Source organism: Papio anubis, chromosome 2 (genome assembly GCF_008728515.1).
Source record: "Papio anubis isolate 15944 chromosome 2, Panubis1.0, whole genome shotgun sequence".
Taxonomy (NCBI): domain Eukaryota; kingdom Metazoa; phylum Chordata; class Mammalia; order Primates; family Cercopithecidae; genus Papio; species Papio anubis.
In genome coordinates, this window is record NC_044977.1 from 151,327,119 (window position 1) to 151,345,953 (window position 18,835).

The window sequence follows — 18,835 nt, forward strand, 5'->3', positions numbered from 1 at the left end:
CATGCCCATCAATGACACATTGAATAAAGAAAATGTGGTACACATACACCATGGAATACTGTTCCACCATTAAAAAGAAAAAGCACATGTCTTTTGTGGGAACATGGATGAAGCTGGAGGTTATTATCCTTAGCAAACTAATACAGGAACAGAAAACCAAATACCACATGTTCTCACTTAAAAGTGGGAACTAAATGATGAGAACTTATGAACACAAAGAAGGAAAGAACAGATACTGGGGTTTAATTGAGGGGGGAGAGTGGGAGGAGGGAAAAGAGCAGAAAAGGTAACTGTTGGGTACTGGTCTTAATAACTGGCTGATGAAAGAATATGTACAACAAACCCCCATGACATACATTTACCTATGTACCAAACCTTCACATGTACCCCCAAACTCAAAACTTAAAAAGCAAAAACAAATGCACATGAGTCATTCATGAAAATTAGCCATATTTTAGCAATCAGAGAAAACCTCCATACATTCCAAGGAGTAGGAATAATATTTTCTGGTCACAATGAAAAATATTAATGAAATTAATGCCAGAAAGGAAATATCCAAAGGATCTTCTTCCCAGGAACTTAAAAAAATATATTAAGTAACATTTAGATCAAAGCAAAAATGCAAATAAAATTGCATAATTTATTACGGATAAAATAAAAGCATGACATATTATAACCTATTATATATAAAGCAGTTTTCAAAGAAAAATTTATACCATTAACTATCAATAAAAATAAAAAGTAGAAGTGAGTTAACACCCAATTCAAAGAACCTGTAAAAGAACAAGGTAAACAAAAAACAGCAGGAAGAAATTAATAAAGATAAAAGCAGAAATTAATGAATCAGAAAACTTCTGTTGACAAATAAATGACAAATAAACTAAAAAGTTTATTCTTTGAAAAAGAAATGAACCACATTGTCCAAACACCCACATATCTAGCAGAAAAAGAAAAAAATGGAGAAAGTGCAAATACACAAAATAAAAATGACATGTAATAAAACAGAAATTCTAAAAGACTATACTGGACTATTGTGTACAACTATTGAAACAAATTAATTGTAAAACCTAAATGAAATGTACATTTTTAAAGAAAAATGCAACTTGCCAGATTGATCCCAGCAGTAATAGAAAGTCTAAACAGACCAACTGTGATAGGATCAGTAGAGAAAATAACAAATGAGCTCTCCCACAAATGGGCGCCAGGACCAAATATTTTTTGACAGGGAATTCTGATAAATCTTTAAAGATTCAAGAAGCCCATGTGCAATAAATACTGTACTAAATATTACAATGTTATAATAAATATTAAAACACAGTAACTTTTTATGTCAAACAGTACTGGTATTGATGGAATAATAGACTGACTGCTAGAAGAGAATAAAAAATTCAAATAGACCAAATTGCAAGTGGAAATTTAATATCTAATAATGATATCTTTTCAAATCAGTGATGGAAAGGGAGTATTTAATATATGGGGTTAGGAGGGCTGGATAGCCTTATGTATAAAAACAAAATTGGATCCATTTCTCATACTATCCACCAGGGAAAATTCAGAAAGAATCAGAGATTTAAATGTGGTTTTAAAAAATCTTATAAGTAATAGAAGAAAGCTTGTGTTAATTGCTTTATAACCTGTGATTGGGGAAAACCTTTCTAATTATGACAAAATACAAATGCAATAAAGAGAAAAGGATTGATAATGAAAAACTGATAATTACAACAACAATCTTTTAAAGGACAGAGCCAGCAAAAAGAAAAAAAAAAAAACACCCACAAGAATACCATCCCCACTAACAAAGTAGAAAGACCAATAAAGAAATGGGAAAAAATTAGTGCCCAATATCATAGGCAAGGATTTGATTTCCTTAACATCTAGAAAGCGTCTCAAAATTTTAAATGAGAAAGATCAAGATTCCTATAGAAAAATGGGCTAAGAATATGAAGTTTATAGAAAAAACATAAACGGCCTGCCTGTAACCATAGGTAAATTTGCTCACTTCTGCTCATAAGAGGCATGCAAAATAAAACTAGGTTAAGATAACATTTTTTGCCGATCAGATTACCAAAATTCCAAAAAACTGTGAACACACTCCGTAACGAAACTTGGGAAACAGGCGTTCCCATACATTACTGGTGAGAATGTTATATGACACAAACCCTATAGAAGGGAATTTGACATAACTCTCTAAATTACATTTACCTGTTGAGTTAACAATACTATTTCTGAGGATCTTTCCCAAAGATACACTGACAACAATTTTTAAAAATTCATTTATTGGATGATTAATTATGGCACTATTTGTGCCCAGAACTAGAGACAATCTGAATATGCATCAATAGGAACTGGTTATATAAACTAAGGTACAGCCACACAATGGTGTCTACTGCAGCTGTTATAACAAGAAAAACCCCTGTCTAGCATCCTAAACTGGTTTTAAAGATATATTATTGAGTGAAAAAAGCAAGGTGTAGAAATGTATATATAATATGCTACTATTCATCTCAGAAAAGGTCTTAGGTCTCTGTTTTATATATTCATATGATATGGAAAGATAAACCAAGAGCTTAGATTTATGATCAAAGGCGGAAACAGAGTGAAAGGGGCTGTATATCTCAACTTAAAGAACTGGTTTTAAAATCATCAAAATATTTTACATAATTATAAACAAAAGTAAGAAGAGCAATTGTAAAAAAGCAAAACAAATGAGTGTAACTATAAAATAAATTGGTGGGGAATTATTTCAAGTTAAAGCACAGTAATTTTTAGTGGGGTTTATCCCTAAAAGCAATCAAACAAAGATAATTTAAAAAGTCTTTCAGTGATCATATTGTTAGGGGTAGTGTTATTATGAAAGTGTTGTGCATGTATTATACAGTAAAACAAATGATGAATTACGTTGATGTCAATGTGAATCAGTATTTTTGACATAGGAGAAAGGACAGACCGACGGGCAACTCCTGATGTCAAAAAACCTGATGGTCCTGAATTTGAGTGTGAAATATCAATATGAACCCATGATGTATTTTATCCGGGAAAAAAAAATTCTAACACTGGCCACAGAAAAGGCCTAGAGACCATGACTTACCCGGTAGTAATGGGTCTCGTTTTTTTCCCCAGAGTAGTCTATGAGTATCACTAAAAGGAAGTAGGGCGTTTTAGAGAAAGGAGTGATTCCAGATCTGGGCAGGAAATGTAAGATAAATGGTAGAACAGGAAAACTAGCACACCAGCAGGGCAGGGTCAGGTGTAAAGAAATGAAGCCAAATGAGTGGGTATAGTGATGCTGTGGTGTGCTGCACAGTTACCTTTGTAGAATTGAGGCACTCATCCTCCAATTGCTTAGAGTGTTGGCTGCTCACAGTTCACAGCTGAATCTTTCTCTGGGAATTGCTATCGGAGGAGGGAAGCTGCCTTGCCCAGGGTTACTCTCCTATTCAGGGAGCAGCCCTGTCTAAATTGGGACAACTTTAAGTGCTGTCCATGCTAGTGAGGAGGTCCTTGAGGAATTGGCTGAGGTTTACAGTTGTAACTATTTTACAGTTTAGCTTTTTCCTATGCCCAGTCCTGTTCGGCACATTCCCCAAGAGCACTCCCTAGTAATCTGTCCAGTCTTGTTGGCCTCATTTCCCAAAAGCACTCCCCAGTAAACCTTGGTGAAAATCTCTCTCTCATAGTCTGTTTCTTGGAGAACTTGGCCTAAGCGAATGAGTATGGGAGTCATCTGGCTTAACAGCCTTATTCTCCATATAAGGTAATATCTGTTTTTCATCTTGTAGGAATAGCTTCCAGGGGTCCTAGCAAGGTGCATCCCAGTATCAAGAATGCATTGCATTTAGAGAAGTTCAAACTATGAATTCCCACCAGGTATTTATAATTCATTGACAGTCCCCCCAGAGCAGGTATAGCTTAATAATTAGAAGTCATTTTTTCATAAGAAATGTTGCTTGGTAACATAGCTGACATTCCACTTTTACTAGGTTTCCAGGGAAACTGATATAGAAAGTTAAATCAAGGTCATTTTTCCATAGAGAAAGAACACGAGTTTTGTTAACCCTCTATTCACATTTAAAACCCATGAGTTCATAAAGATAAGTCAAACAAAGATCCCAACAACTCTCACTGAGAGGATACTAGAAAACTAATTCTGTTATTATTTAAGAGAGAGGGTCTTACTCTGTTGACCAGGCTGGAGCTCAGTGGCATGATCTCTACTCACTGCAATCTCTGCCTACCAGGCTCAAGCGATCCTCCCACCTCAGCCCTCCAAATAACTATGGGCACATGTCAACATGCCGGGTTAATTTTTAAACTTTCTGTAGAGATGAGGGCTCCCTATATTGGCCAGGCTCGTCTTGAACTTGGGTTCAAGTGATCCTCTCGCCTTAACCTCCCAAATTGCTGAGATTACAGATGTCAGCCACCATGCTTGACCAACTAATTCATTATTTTTAAACCTGGTAAATAAGGAATAATTTATATAGATTTTCTTATATGAACTGCAGCTCAGGATAATGAATGAATTGGTAAAGAGAATTTCCTCTTGATAGAAGTATGCCAGCTAATAAATGAAGGGCAGAATTATAAAGTATCTCCCCTTTGCAGCTTCTACTGAAAGGAAGACTCTAGACCAAGATCATCAGTGACTGCTAATAGCCCTAAGAGGAGACAATCAGACATTATGTGCCCCCTGATGGAAGTACACCTATAAGTATTCTTGCAAAAATGTCTAACCTGAATCTTAGCAAGCTTCTAGATCTAAGTAGCAATTGTTGGGAGCAGAGGAATAAACTAAGTAATATTGTGGTGATGCAATTTTCAAATTCCAGGTTATGGAAATCTCTACAGGACAAATGGCCTGGTTTCTACAACAAAGTTATTGACATGGGGGGTTGGAGAGAAAGAGAGAGAGAAGGGGAGAGGAGCAGGGACCAACAAAAGGACAGAGAGACATGGATACATGAAGAAGGGAATATATAGATAAGAGCCCTGAGAGACAAGAGGCATATTAAGCAATTATAATGCATAAAACATATATATGTTGATTTGAACGATGTGTAAATTTGTGATTCAGTTGAGCAAAATTAAACATGGAAGACCTCAGGCATTCTAATGATAGAGACACCTGGGCAACCTCAGGCATTCTAAGGAGAGACATCTGGCCGACCCCAGGCATTCTAACAGGAAGACTCCTGGCCAACCCCAGGCATTCTAACAGGAGAGACTCCTGGCCAACCCCAGGCATTCTAACAGGAGAGACTCCTGGCCAACCCCAGGCATTTTAGCAGGAGAGACTCCTGGCCAACCCCAGGCATTCTAACAGGACAGACTCCTGGCCAACCCCGGGCATTCTAACAGGAGAGACTCCTGGCCAACCCCAGGCATTTTAGTAGGAGAGACTCCTGGCCATCCCTAAGCATTCTAGTGATAGAGACACCTCGACCACCTCAGGATGATTAGGAAGAAATTATTAGTTTTTTGAGATGTGATTATGATATTGATTATGTTATTTAAGAGTCCTCTGTCTTAGTTCATGAGGTAAAAAAGAAAACTAAAGTCTTCAACTTTTAGAGATACAGACAGAAATATTTACAGATAAAGCAATAAAGTAATCTGTTTGTTTCCCTTCCAAAATAATTTGCACTGTAGGGAAATGGATAAGAGATTAGAGGTAACCGGATTGGACATAAGTTGATAACTGGTGAAACTGGGCAATAGAGTTCATTACATGTTTGAACATTTTCATTATAACAACTAAAAGCATATATACATTTAATTTTTAATATGATAATCTCACTCCAGGGAATGTATTTATAGATATCACCTCAATAAAAATGTTTTATGTGGCAACACTAACAAAAAGATGACCAATACTCTCAGGAAATAAACACCCAACAATGGCATAAGGTTGAATAAATGATGATGCATTCATACCATGTAGTCAACAAAAAGAATTATTTAGAGCCAAACAAGCTTACCTGAAGAGTTTTCAGGAAGATTGCTAAATGAGAAAAGCAAGATGCACATATGTATGTATGAGATCCTATTAAAAAAATAAAGACAAAAACCCTACATTTGCACATTTGTTTATGTGAGGGTGCCCAGAGGGTTATTAACATGGGTGGGGAAATGTTTTGGGTAGATAGTGGGGAGGTGAAGCTGCTGAAAAACTTTAGTAAAAATTAAAGGAAGCTGTAGTGTGGCCCGTGTTCTGTGGGCCATGTTCTCTGGGTATGGCCAGAGTGCGAGCTGTCATGTCAGGCTATGTTTCAGTCCAGCTTTGTCATTTGCCAGGGGTGACACAATGGAGAGGTTAGCAGTGTTCACAGAGCACCTACTGCGTGCCCTGCCTGGCCTGGGAGCTCGCAATACACAGATGAAGATGCCACTCCTTCTGAGAACCTGCTGTGCTAAGGTCAACATTTTAAGCACAGGATGCTACGGGAATATCACTTAATTTTATAAGCCTCAGTTTCCCCATTTGTAAAATGGTGTTACAATATCTGCTTCACAGAGGTACTATGAAAATTAAATATGTGCAACATAAATGTAGCTATACCTTCTTGGATCATACTCCTCTCACTATTAGGACCAAACATGCTATTATTGTCTCCAGGGGTAGGAAGATGGGTAGTTGAAATAGGTAAGGTGGGGTGGGGTTGGGGGAGAGTCAGAGAAAAGTCTGAGAGCTAAGGCATAAAAAAGTAAGGTAGAATTTTATGATTATTTCTTGAGAACACAGAGGAGAAGAGGTGAATTTTTTCATTTATTAATTTGACAATATTAATTTAATGTTTACTATGTTATACAAACTTATTTTCTCACAGTTCTGGAGACCAGAAATTTGAGATCAAAATGTGGGTAGGGCGGTGCTTCCTCTGAAGGCACTTGGAATGATCTGTTCCAGGCCCCTTCCTACTTCTGATAGTTCTTGGTTTGTGGCAGCCCAATTTTTCTCCTTGTATGCATGTCCATCTCTGTGTCCAAATTTCCCCTTTTCATAAGCATACCAGTCATATTGGATTAGGCCACGCTACTCCACTATGACTTTATCTTTCCTGGTTACATCGTCAATTACCCTGTTCCCAAATAAGATCTCATTCTGAAGTATTGGGGGTTAGGACTTCAACATATAAATTTACATAAAAGGAAAGGACATTGAAAAGCTCAAGTGGGTGGGTGGGCTGCAACCTTAAACACGGAATTCAAGGGGGCCTCATTGAGAAGGGGACACTGAAGTGAATGAAGGCCTGAAGGAAGTAGGGAGTGGGCCATGTGCCAAGCAGAGGGAATAGCCAATGCAAAGGCACCAAGCTGGAGCAAGCTTGGGATGTTCCAGGAACAGCAGGGAACCAGTGTGGCTGTAGCAGAGTGAAAGTGAGGGAAGATGGGAAGGCGGGGACCTGATTGAGATCATGTGGCCCTTGGAGACCGGTGAAGAACTTTGGCTTTTACTCTGAGCATAATGGGGAATTATTTGCAGACACTAGACAGAGTAGAGGTATGATCTGGTTTGTGTCTTGAGAGGGGTCACTTTGGTGGTGAGTTTTAGAATACATTGTGAACGGGTGGGGAAGCCATTAGGAAGCTAGGACTGTGATCCAGACGAGAGATGACTGAGACAGAAGAGAGAAAGAGGTGAGAATTTCCAGGGCAATGTCTTGAGCAAAGTAGCAGAGATGGGATTTGCTGTACAAATAGAGGGATTGGCTTTAAAAAGCCATGGCATGGAACTGGGCCTCTGAAAAAATATAGAATTTCAATACTTTCCAATTACTGCAAATTTAAAGAATATAGCAAAATATCTGGTGGACAGAAGGCCCTCAATGAAGGTCAGTTGCTTTTCTCTCCCTTGTATTCTTAAGTGTGTCTGACTCTACACTTTTCCATTCCCAATCACTCATCTTAATCTTTGCTGGCTCTTTAATCCTTAAAGGGTGTAAATGGTTGTTGGCTTAAAGCAGTACATTTTAAATTGTCCTCTGAGGAATCCTAGGTATTTGAGACAGTGCCATGGGGCCCAAGTGGGGGTCAAAGAATGGCTAACTGGAGGGATCTTGAGCTGTCCCTGCCCAATCCTCACTTCATACAGAAACACCTTATATCTGTGGTTTGTACAGGGCTGTATCTTTTTAAAAACCAAATAAATGAGTCTTTAAAGGTCAAATTTTAGATCCTGGTTCTGCTAGTTTTACTAGTGTTTTTCATATAGATTTTTCTACTTTATCAAATAATAATGATGGTGATGATCACCAATATTTGTTGAGGGCTAAACTTGTTCTTGTTTAGAATCCTGCCTAGGAAATTGTGAAGAATGAAGCTACACATAAAGTCATAGATCCATACGGGCATAGAAAGTTGGAGGTTGGAGTACCCTTTAAAAAATTCTCATTTCACCCTCTCAATTTATTAACAAAATAACAGAGAAATGTTGACTTGGTCAAGGTTACCCAAGAACAGCTGAATCTAGAATCCAAGTGACTTGTGTCTCAGGTCACCAGTTTTCCCATTATATGCTGCTGGGAGGCAGGTGTCCTTAGACTGGGATGAGGAGTGTTATGTTCCAGCTGTTGAAACAAAAGGTAGACAGGGAGTATGTACTGAAGACATTTGATGTGACATTTACTATCCCTGGGAGTTCAGGTTTACAAGCTCCACCACATTTAAGAGCCCTTTAAACTCTCTAATTGCTCATTTATCTGATGTTACACATAGTCCCCACAGATACAGACTGACAGGTAAACAGCTTGTTGAGAATTTATTTTAAATGATAAACAAACATAATGCATCTTCTCTTGAGAGAATTACCAAAAGCACAGGATTGCACTGCAGTTTGCAGCCATATTTCTTCCATAGTCACTATTGACTGTGACCTTCTAATTTTCTTGGGGAATGTTTCATTCCTTAATCCATGAATTACTGCACTGTAAGCAAACCTGGCAGATCTTTTGGGGACAGAAAGATTGGAGCAACTTGGTGAAGGTAAGAGGAAAACACTCTGGGTATTGGCCAGATCTGGATGCAAATCCTGCCTCTGCCTCTTAGATCTGGCTTTCTATGGGCAAGCTCTTCAGCTCACTATGCCTCAGTTTTCTCTCAGTAAAATGGGAATTATAGTAATATCTACCTCAATGGATGGTTGTGAGAGTTCAATGAGCTAAGTTGATACAGAAGCCTTCCCCCAACATCTCTGACTCATGCTTCCCAGCTTCTCCTTGTACTCTGGTGATGGAGAGCTTCTTTCTTCTGCCTGGAGAAGCTCATTTCACTTCCCACTTGGGAGATCTCTCTTTTGGGAAGCTCTTAAGTTGAGTGAATATGTGGTAAAGCTCAAGGAAACACAGTCACTTGGGAACAATATCCCAGTATTGGTACCCAGGTTCTTTGAAGTGTTGCTTTCTTTTTATGAAATCATTTTAATTGCTTTTATTGACCAATTTTGGGGGACATTTATCCTCCCATGATGGTGAACCACATTTCTTTCTAGGACACAGTCCCATGTTTAATTTACAATAAAATATTTTTAAATTCCAAAGGAAAATAAGCAATTTTTTAATTGAATTAAGTCAACAACATATTTACTTTGTATTAGCTCTTAGCTAAATGCAAACTCTCCGGTTTTCCTTGTGCTAATTGTATGAGAAGGAGCATCAGCCTTATTATTCATAATGCTCGTTCTGTGACATTCCTGAGTTTGCTTAACAATACTTGGTCAATGTGATTAACTTGAACAATCCAAGTCCTTGTCAGTACTGCATGACTTGCCTTTATTGGGTAGAAGGGGTTCCACTAGTTGGGTTCTAGACATGGACACTTGTGGCAGCAACCCAATTTCCCCTTGATAGTTAAGATTAATCATCTCAGGCAGAAGAATAATCTACTTCTTTGCTTGTTGCAACCCTAGCATGCAGAATCCAACATGACCAGGTCTCAATCTTGACTTCCAACTCAATGAAACCATTGTGTGTCACCCAGTGACAATATTTCTCTCTTGGGATCTAAGACTTTTTAAAATAGCAGAGCCCCAAAGTATAGGGATGGGAAGTATCAATTCTTCAAGCTGAAAGAGGCTATTCCTACTTCCACCTTTTGATTCCTAGACCCATGTACACTAGTTTTGGGGGAAACAGTACCACATGTTGTACATTGATTCAACAGCATCTTTTAGGATAGTACCCCAATCTTGCAAGGTATTGTTTCCCAACTGGCTCTGTAATGAGTCTTCAGCAAGCTATTCTATGATTCTATCAAGCTAGTGATGGGGAATGTGGTAAGACCAGTTGGAATTCCATGAGCATGAGTCACTGTTATATTTCTTTTGCTGTGAAAATGAGTTATTTTGTCAGAAGCAATGTTGTGAGAAATGTGAATAAGCATTTCATACATCCACAGATGGCAAAGGGCAGAGTAGGCTGATTTGCATTCTATAGAAAGGCCTGTTTAATAGTGGAGAGAAATTGTTGCTCCTCTATGATGGAAGGAATCCACTGTAATTAATGTGCTACCATGTGACTAGATGGTTTTCCAGAAAATGGCACCACATTGGGCTTTCAGCATGATCCCTGCTGCTGGCAAGTTACTACTCAGCAGAGGTGGTAGGCAGATTAGAATTGATGGGTAGAGGCCCTTTTTGAGTTCATACATAGCCTCCATTCCTGAGTGGGATGAGTGAGCAATCACATAGGACAAAAATGTTCACAACTCATGCCCATTTTTAGGGGTATATTCACATACTCTCCCTGCAGATCTCCCTGGGGAAAGACATATTTTTCTTTTTCTTTTCCTCTTTTTCTTTTCAAACACCACCCTCGCAGCAAAACCATTAGCCACTGCCTGTGAATCATTGTAGACCTGAGTTCCTGACAATCTTATCCAGCCACAGTAGATGACAAAATGTACTGCTCAATGGTTTAGGAGGATCTGCTTTGACTACCATTTTTTTAGATACTCCTGATTGGGGTTGAACTTCTGCAGCTGCCACTTTCAATTTGTACCAGCATATTGTGCAGTAATGTCTGTAAATCAGACCTAAGTTTTTATTATTTGTCAAATGGTCATATGGATTTTCTATGATGCTGAAGGTTTGAGATGAGGGAGAGGTAAAGTAAGAGTCTCAGCTACTTGCTCATGCAATTTACTTGTTCCCAAAGGACCTGTTCAAAATAGATCTTGTATATACTATTTTACATGATGGAGCTGCTTTACATACCTAATCTTATGGCTTTACCAAATGGACAAAGAACAGCTCATATCTGGTCATTTGATGTTTCACAGACAGGTATTCATTCTCTCATGGGATATAAGCCAAAAATTCTCTCAACAGTTGTAACAGTTAGCTACATAAAGTGATCATGGCCTTGCTTCAAAACCCTAGGATCTCGTGCTGTTATCCTCTTTTAGGAGAATTCCAGAGGTTTCATATAGCATTTTTCTTGCCTTAGATATCTCAAGTACTAGTGTGTGTTTTGGGTCATGTGATCTAAAAGCAAAACGGCTTGCACTTCACCAAACCTGCCCAAAAGCCTTCATTTGCTTTGTTCCACCAACCACACAAAACTGGGGTCATGTGAGCTACTCGGTAAATAGGTCAGAGCAGCACACTCAGATGTGTTATATACTGCTTTTAAAATTCAAGAGACTTATCAAGGATTGGATCTCTTTCTTAGTGGTAGGCAATGCAGAGAGCAGAAACAACTTTTATTTTGGAAGGAATGTCCTAACAAATTTTCAGACCATTAAGCCTCCAGAAAATGCACCAAGTTGGTTGGTTTCTAACTTTAATGGAGTTTATCTCCAATCTTTTAGTAGTGTATGTATTGGTAGGTGTTTTATACTTTTCACCACATCCAACCAGCATGAATGTCATTTGTAATAGATTTGTGTAATGTTTTGTAGAATGTCAAGATGACTAAGTCTCTGTGGCTAGATTATAACAGAAAACAAGATAATTAACATAGCCTTAAGGCAAGAGAGGGAAGGAAGGTGTATTGCTGTCCCAAACATAAATGAAATGAATTCCGAAGGCCCAGATGAGAAAGAGGGAGAGATTAATAACTGCCTACCAGGTGCCAAGGATTGTATTGATTTGCTTCATTAAAAAGATACTATATTTGGAACACCACCTGATCAAGTTTGCAATAATTCATTGTCATTCTTCTTTATAGGCCAACAAGTGAGTTAAATGGGTGTGCGATAGGAATTACCACTCCTATATTAATCATGTCTTGTGTTACTGATCTCTGTGATTCCCATTGGGATGTGGTGTTTCTTTTGCATTAACTCTTCTGGTAGAAAGAGGAAGTTCCAGGGGCTCCACTTGCTTCTTTCTGCCATAATAGTCACCACTGTATAGTTCAAGGGGTCAGTATAGGAGTTCCTCCAGTTGCTCAGTGTGTCTGTTCTGATTATACATTCTGGGAATTGGGAGTGATCACAGGGTAAGTGTGTTGATCCACTGGACTTACTGTGAGATGTTCCCTGGCCAAAACTACTTATTATCTGATCTCCATAAGCCTCAATATTAAATATTACACTACAATGCAACATTGAGATACTAGCTTCAACTTAGCCCATATTTAGAAATTCTATAGGTTTCACAGTGCAAAGAAACCATCATAAAATGACCCACAAGTCTTTCTGGGTAAGGTTTGTAGAAAGATTTAAAGTTTTTACCTGTGTATGTAATACAGGGGACCTCCTCAGAAGGGCTCAATTTTACCTTCAGGCAGCTTTCTCAGAACTTGCAAGAAGAAGCTCTTTCTTTTGTGTTTTTGTTTGTTTGTTTGTTTGTTTTTTGATACAGAGTCTCGCTCTGTCGCCCAGGCTGGAATGCAGTGGCCCAATCTCGGCTCACTGCAACTCCACCTCCTGGGTTCACGCCATTCTCCTGCCTCAGCCTCCCGAGGAGTACCACGCCCGGCGAATTTTTTGTATTTTTAGTAGAGATGGGGTTTCATCATGTTAGCCAGGATGGTCTGGATCTCCTGACCTCGTGATCCGCCTGCCTCGGCCTTTCAAAGTGCTGGGATTATAGGCGTGAGCCACCGTGCCCGGCCAAGAAGCTCTAACTTTCTGTAAGGCCATTCATCAGGCTTCTTACTGCTAGATTTAGAATATTTCTGGTTATATAGGTACGGTAATTATTTAGTAAACTGTCAACCTATTTTATTCTTAGGAATGCTGTGGTCAATTAGCCATTGTCAAAAGTTCCACAGAGGCTGGGAGTGGTGGCTCACGCCTGTAATCCCTGCACTTTGGGAGGCCAAGGCAGGTGAATCACCTGAGGTCAGGAGTTTGAGACTGGTCTGGCAAACATGGTGAAACCCTGTCTCTACTAAAAATACAAAAATTAGCTGGTTGTGCTGACAGGCGCCTGCAGTCCCAGGTACTCAGGAGACTGAGGCGTGAGAATCGCTTGACCCTGGAAGGCAGAGGTTGCAGGGAGCCAAGGTTGCTCAATTGCACTCCAGCTTGGTTGACAAGAACGAAACTCCTTCTCCAAAAAAAAAAAAAAAGTTCCTTAGAATCAAAACATTATGATAGCCACTTCATCTCAGTTCCTTACTATGTTAATTACATCAACCTTGTTTCTGGTTATAGTGTTCTACAATGTGGTTTCTCCTACTTCCGGATCCTATTATTTTATTTTGATTTTTCATTAAAATAATGGAGACATTAAAATGGTAATAGTATTGCATATCCTATGCTGATTTTATTCCTAAGGTATGTTTGTTGACTGTAATTAATATTTTTGTTTCATTTTCTAATTGTTTGCTTCTATACTTGATGTTTCTATGTTGAACTTGTGTGCTATGTCCTCGCTAAATTCACTTCTTAATCCTGTGATTCTCTACACAATTATGTCTTCTATGCATAAAAATTTTACTCCTTTTTCAATTTTTATGAGCACATATATTCTTTATTGCACTGGCTAGAACTTCTAGTACAATGTTGAATAGAGGTAGTGATAGAAGACATCCTTGTCCTGTTTTCCCTAAAAGTTTTATAAGTTTTCTCTGTATCTAGTTTTAAAATTATAAATGAATGTTATATTTTGTCAAATTTCTGCTTCTATTGAAATAATAAAATATTTCTTCTTTATTTTCTTAATTCACCAATTAAATCATTTGCCCATAAGCTTCCTTTGCAAGAAATTTGTTTTTATTACAAATTCAATGTTTCAAATAGTGATAGGGTTATTCATATTTTATATTAAATCTCATCAATTTTGGTAGGGTGTGTTTTTAAGGGAATGTATATTTTTCTAACTTGTCGAATATATTGACATATTCTTAATATTCTCTTATTTTTTAATGTTTAAAAGGTCTGTAATAATATTTCTACTTTAATTTCCAATATTGGAAATTCATATTTCTCTTTTTGTTTTCCTTTTAAGTATTACTAGGGTTTTTTTCAATTTACTAATGTTTTCAAAAAGCAACTCTTGGTTTTATTTCTTTTTTACGTATTTTCTGTTTTATTGCTATCATTTTCATTTTTATTGTATTTTTCCTTCTTACTTTGGCTTAATATGTTCATCTTTTTCTCGCTTCTTGAGGTGGAAGCTTATTCATGTTGAAACTTTCTTCATTTCTAATGTGAACATTTAAAGTTATGCATTTCCTGATAATCACTTCTTTAGCTGTGTCCCATTAATGTTGATATGTCATATTTTATTATTATTCAGTTTTTAATATTTCTGATTTTTCTCATGATTTCTTTTTTGACCCAAGAGTTATTAGTATTGTTTAATTTATAATATTTAAGGTTTTCTAGACATATGGTTAGTAACATTTAGTTATATTATGGTCCCATAACTTTGTAAGATTTAAATTTTTTTAAATGGTTAATCCTTTTATGGCCTAACATATGGTCTGGATTGAAAAACATCACATGTGCATTGTAAAGAATGTACGTTTTTCCATTGTTCTATAAATGTTAATTAGTCCAAGGTGCTTGATAGTATTGATATCATCCATAGCTTTACTGATTTTTTTTTAACTAGTTGTTCTATTAATTGCTAAGAGTGGTTTTTAAAATTTCCAACTATGATTTGGTTTTAAATATTTTAGTTCTGTCAGATTTTGCTTCGTGTGTTTAGAAGCTCAGTTATTAGACATATACACATATATGATGGTTATGAGTTCCTAATGAATTTGAAATAAATTTCCAATATCTTTTATCATAATGATAGCCCTTTTTATCTCTGTTAATAGATGTTTGTTTAAAAGTACTTGTTTGCATTATATTAATTAACCATGATTTTTAATGTTTAGTGTTTTATGGAGTATATTTTTCCCTTCTTTTTCTTTCAACTGATTTTTGCCTTAATATTTAAAGTACAGCTCATGTTGGCAGCATATATTCAGACTTTGCATTTTTACTCCATTTGACAATCTCTGACTTTTAATTATAGTATTTAGTCCATTTACATTTAATGCAATTATTGATGTTGAATTTAGTTTGACCATCTTTTATTTTTTTCTATTTGTCCTCTGTTGTTTTGATCCTTTGTTCTCCCTTTCTTACCTTTTATCAAGATAAATATTTTTTTCATATACTTTAGCCTCTAAGATTTTTTGTAACAATATAGTTTAATTTTACACCACTCCCCATCATTTGTGCTATTTTTGTGATACATATCTGTGTGTGTTATAAAGTGTGTAATATAGTGTTATAATTTTTGCTTTAGTTGTCCTTTAAAGGAATTAGGAATTCTATAATATTTTGTATTTACATGTATCTTTACAGGTAAGAGCTCTTTCCAGTTCTCTTCAGTGTGTGTGTGTAGTTTTGAGTTTCCATCTAAGTTCCCTTCAGTCTTTACAACTTTATTTAGCATTTCTTCAAGTAGTATTCTCATGACAACAAATACTTCAATCTTGTTTTGTCTAAAAACATCTTTTCTCACTTTTATCTTTTGGATACTATTTTTGGCAAGATACAGAATTCCAGAATTTTTTTTAGCACTTTAGAGGTATCATTTTACTGTCTTCTGACCTTCATTATCTTTAAAGAGGAACTACTATCCATTTATTTCTTTTTTACATTATATGTTGCTTTTTTTCTGGCTGCTTTTAACATTTTTACTTTATCTTTGGTTTTTAGCAGTTTGATCATGCATGCCTAGCCCTGATTTTCCTAGTATTTATTTGCTTGGGGTTCTCTGAGCTTCTTGGTTCTATAAACTGATATTAACCAAATTTGAGAAAATTTCACCTATGATTTCTTCAAATATGTTTTTATTCTCCATTGTCTGTTTCCTCTTTTGGGTTTTCAGCTGCATGTATGTTAGATTGCTTAATATGGGTCCACACGTAACTGTGGCCCTTTCATTTTTTAAAAAGTTTTCTGTTTTCCCTGCCCTTCACATTGGAAGACCTATATTGATCTGTTTGAGTTCAATGACTCTTTCTTCTGGCATTCCCAATTCACTATAAAAGCTGTCCAGCAGGCCAGGCATGGTGGCTCACCCCTGTAATCCCAGTGCTTTGAGAGGCTGAGGTGGGCCGATCACAAGATCAAGAGATCAAGACCATCCTGGCCAACATGGTGAAACTCCATCTCTACTAAAAAAAATAATAATAATACAAAAATTAGCTGGGCATGGTGGCATGCACCTGTAGTCCCAGCTACTTAGGAGGCTGAGGCAGGAGAATCACTTGGACCCAGGAGGCAGAGGTTGCAGTGAGCCAAGATCATACAACTGCACTCCAGTCTGGTGGCAGAGTGACACTCCATCTCAACAAGAAAACCAAAACCAAAAACAAAAACAAACAAAAAAACCCAAAACCCATCCAGCAAATATTTATGTCAAACATTGTACTTTTTAGTTTTTGATTTTTCTATTTGTTTCTTTCACATAGTTTTCACTTCTCTGCAGAGGATCCTCCTCTATTCATCCATTTTTCTCCTACATTTTTAATTTAAACATCCATGTGCTTCTTTAAGTGCTTGAAACTATTAATGATAGCTGCTTTAAAGTCCTTACCTAATAATTCCAATGTCTGACTTATCTCAGTCAGTTGATTTTGACTGATTTTTTTCTCATGACTATAACTCATATTTTCCTGTTTCTTCGCATTGTCTAGTAAGATGTAATTGTATATTGGATATTGTGCATGACATATGATTGAAACGCTGAATTCTCTTATCTTCCTCTGGAAAGTGTTGATATTTATATCAGGAGGCAGTTTCTTCGTCGGACTCAACTCCAAATTCTATCTCTCCTATGGTAGGCAACAGCTGAATTCAACTTTTTCTGTCCTCCACTTACTGCTTTTTGCCACAGTTTTTGAAGTTTCCTCCCATGCATGTGTATTTCGTTGATCACCTGAGGATTTGGCTTTACATGCAGATTGTGGGACTTTACCTTTATAGCTTCCTTACCTTTCAGCCACCCTGGAAACTCTGAACTCCAGCCTCTGAGTTCTCAGGCTGCAGGACTGTGAATATTTGCTTAACTTACACCTCCATGGTATGAATATGGGAATGCCCGAAGGAGGAAATCTGCACAAACCAATATCCAGTGTTGTCCCCTTTATCATGCCCCTCTGATTTCTGCCTGCTTTTCACTGCTCTTTAATGTTTTCTACTAGATTACTCCTTTCCCCATTTTGTCCAGAGTTTATAATTGTTATCTATGAGAGAGTTTGTGATAGAAGTTACTCTTTTGTTACTGAAACAGAATTCCCTTACCCTAAACTTTTAAACATAAAATATATACTTGTACACCAACTCACCAAGTTTTTGATGTGGGTCCATGGCATTTTCTTTGAGTATGTACCTTTCTGATTATGTATTTTCACAATTTCCAATTTGGAGTTCTTCAAAAGTAGAACAAGAGCTTAAAGACATTTGTGAAGTACAAACCTCATTGTCATGCTCCTAGGCTCAACCTGATAATTATACCTGTAATTACCTAACTACAATAGTGAGGCCACGCTTGGCTTCAGCCTCCAGCAGAAAGGTATAGTACAGTAAACGCAGCAAGTTAACAAGACAGTGTCAGGTATGTCTTTCCTGATGTTCTCCTAACATTCAAGAGTTATTTTGTAGCCCTGTGAATGACAGCTCACATGTTAGAGAAGGAGACCATAGTTGGGAGTATGAGAATGAGACAGATTGTATTTTTCAGTTATGGCCACAACGGTATTTCCCATTCCATATGTTCTTCTTAAGATGTGAACCTGTGACTTCTTTTATCGTAGTGGTAGGGAGTTTGTCTCTTTCCTTTGGGTCTACTTTGAGTAATTCGAGACAGCTTTTTTTTTCTTTTTGGTAATATGAGGATTACCTGCATTTTGAATAGTTGCTAGAATTCATTTGTGAAATCATCTGTCTATAGAAGTTTGGATGAATGGGAGATGTTGAGAGGGTAGCTGTTTGACATTTGTTTTCTGGATAGGAATTCATATCCTTATTTAGCATATCAATGTGGCCATTGTCCAGAGGAGTGGATTACATATTCCAATAGTTATTATTATATTGGTAAGAAAAAAAGAACTTGGGAAGACAGTCTGATGGCTTGTGCTTCTAGAAATTCCAATCAGCTTTCTATAGATAATGAAGAAAAGATGGTAAGATGTAAATGTTTCAAACACTATTAAAAGCAGATTTCAGTCAATATTATATTTGTAGAAGTAATCCATAGGCTTGTACATGTTAGGTTATTTATTTTCAAGGCTGTGTATTTAATTGATTGACCTCACAATTTTTTTTTTTTAATTATACTTTAAGTTCTAGGGTACATGTGCATAACGTGCAGGTTTGTTACATATGTATACTTGTGCCATGTTGGCGTGCTGCACCTATCAACTCGTCAGCACCCATCAAC

The 18,835-nt window shown here is 37.0% G+C and overlaps 1 long non-coding RNA gene across 7 annotated transcripts in view; it reads left to right on the forward strand.

The window, feature by feature from the left end:
• The window catches only part of LOC103882325, a 146,615-nt gene that overhangs the window by 43,472 nt on the left and 84,308 nt on the right, over positions 1-18,835 (forward strand). Inside the window, exon 1 of one of the 7 annotated variants that reach the window (XR_002520187.2) lies at positions 2,711-3,867. The exons of the other annotated variants lie outside the window; for them this stretch is intronic. This is a non-coding gene — a long non-coding RNA (uncharacterized LOC103882325). Of the gene's footprint in view, positions 1-2,710; positions 3,868-18,835 lie in introns of those variants that run through there. 7 annotated transcript variants of the gene reach the window in all.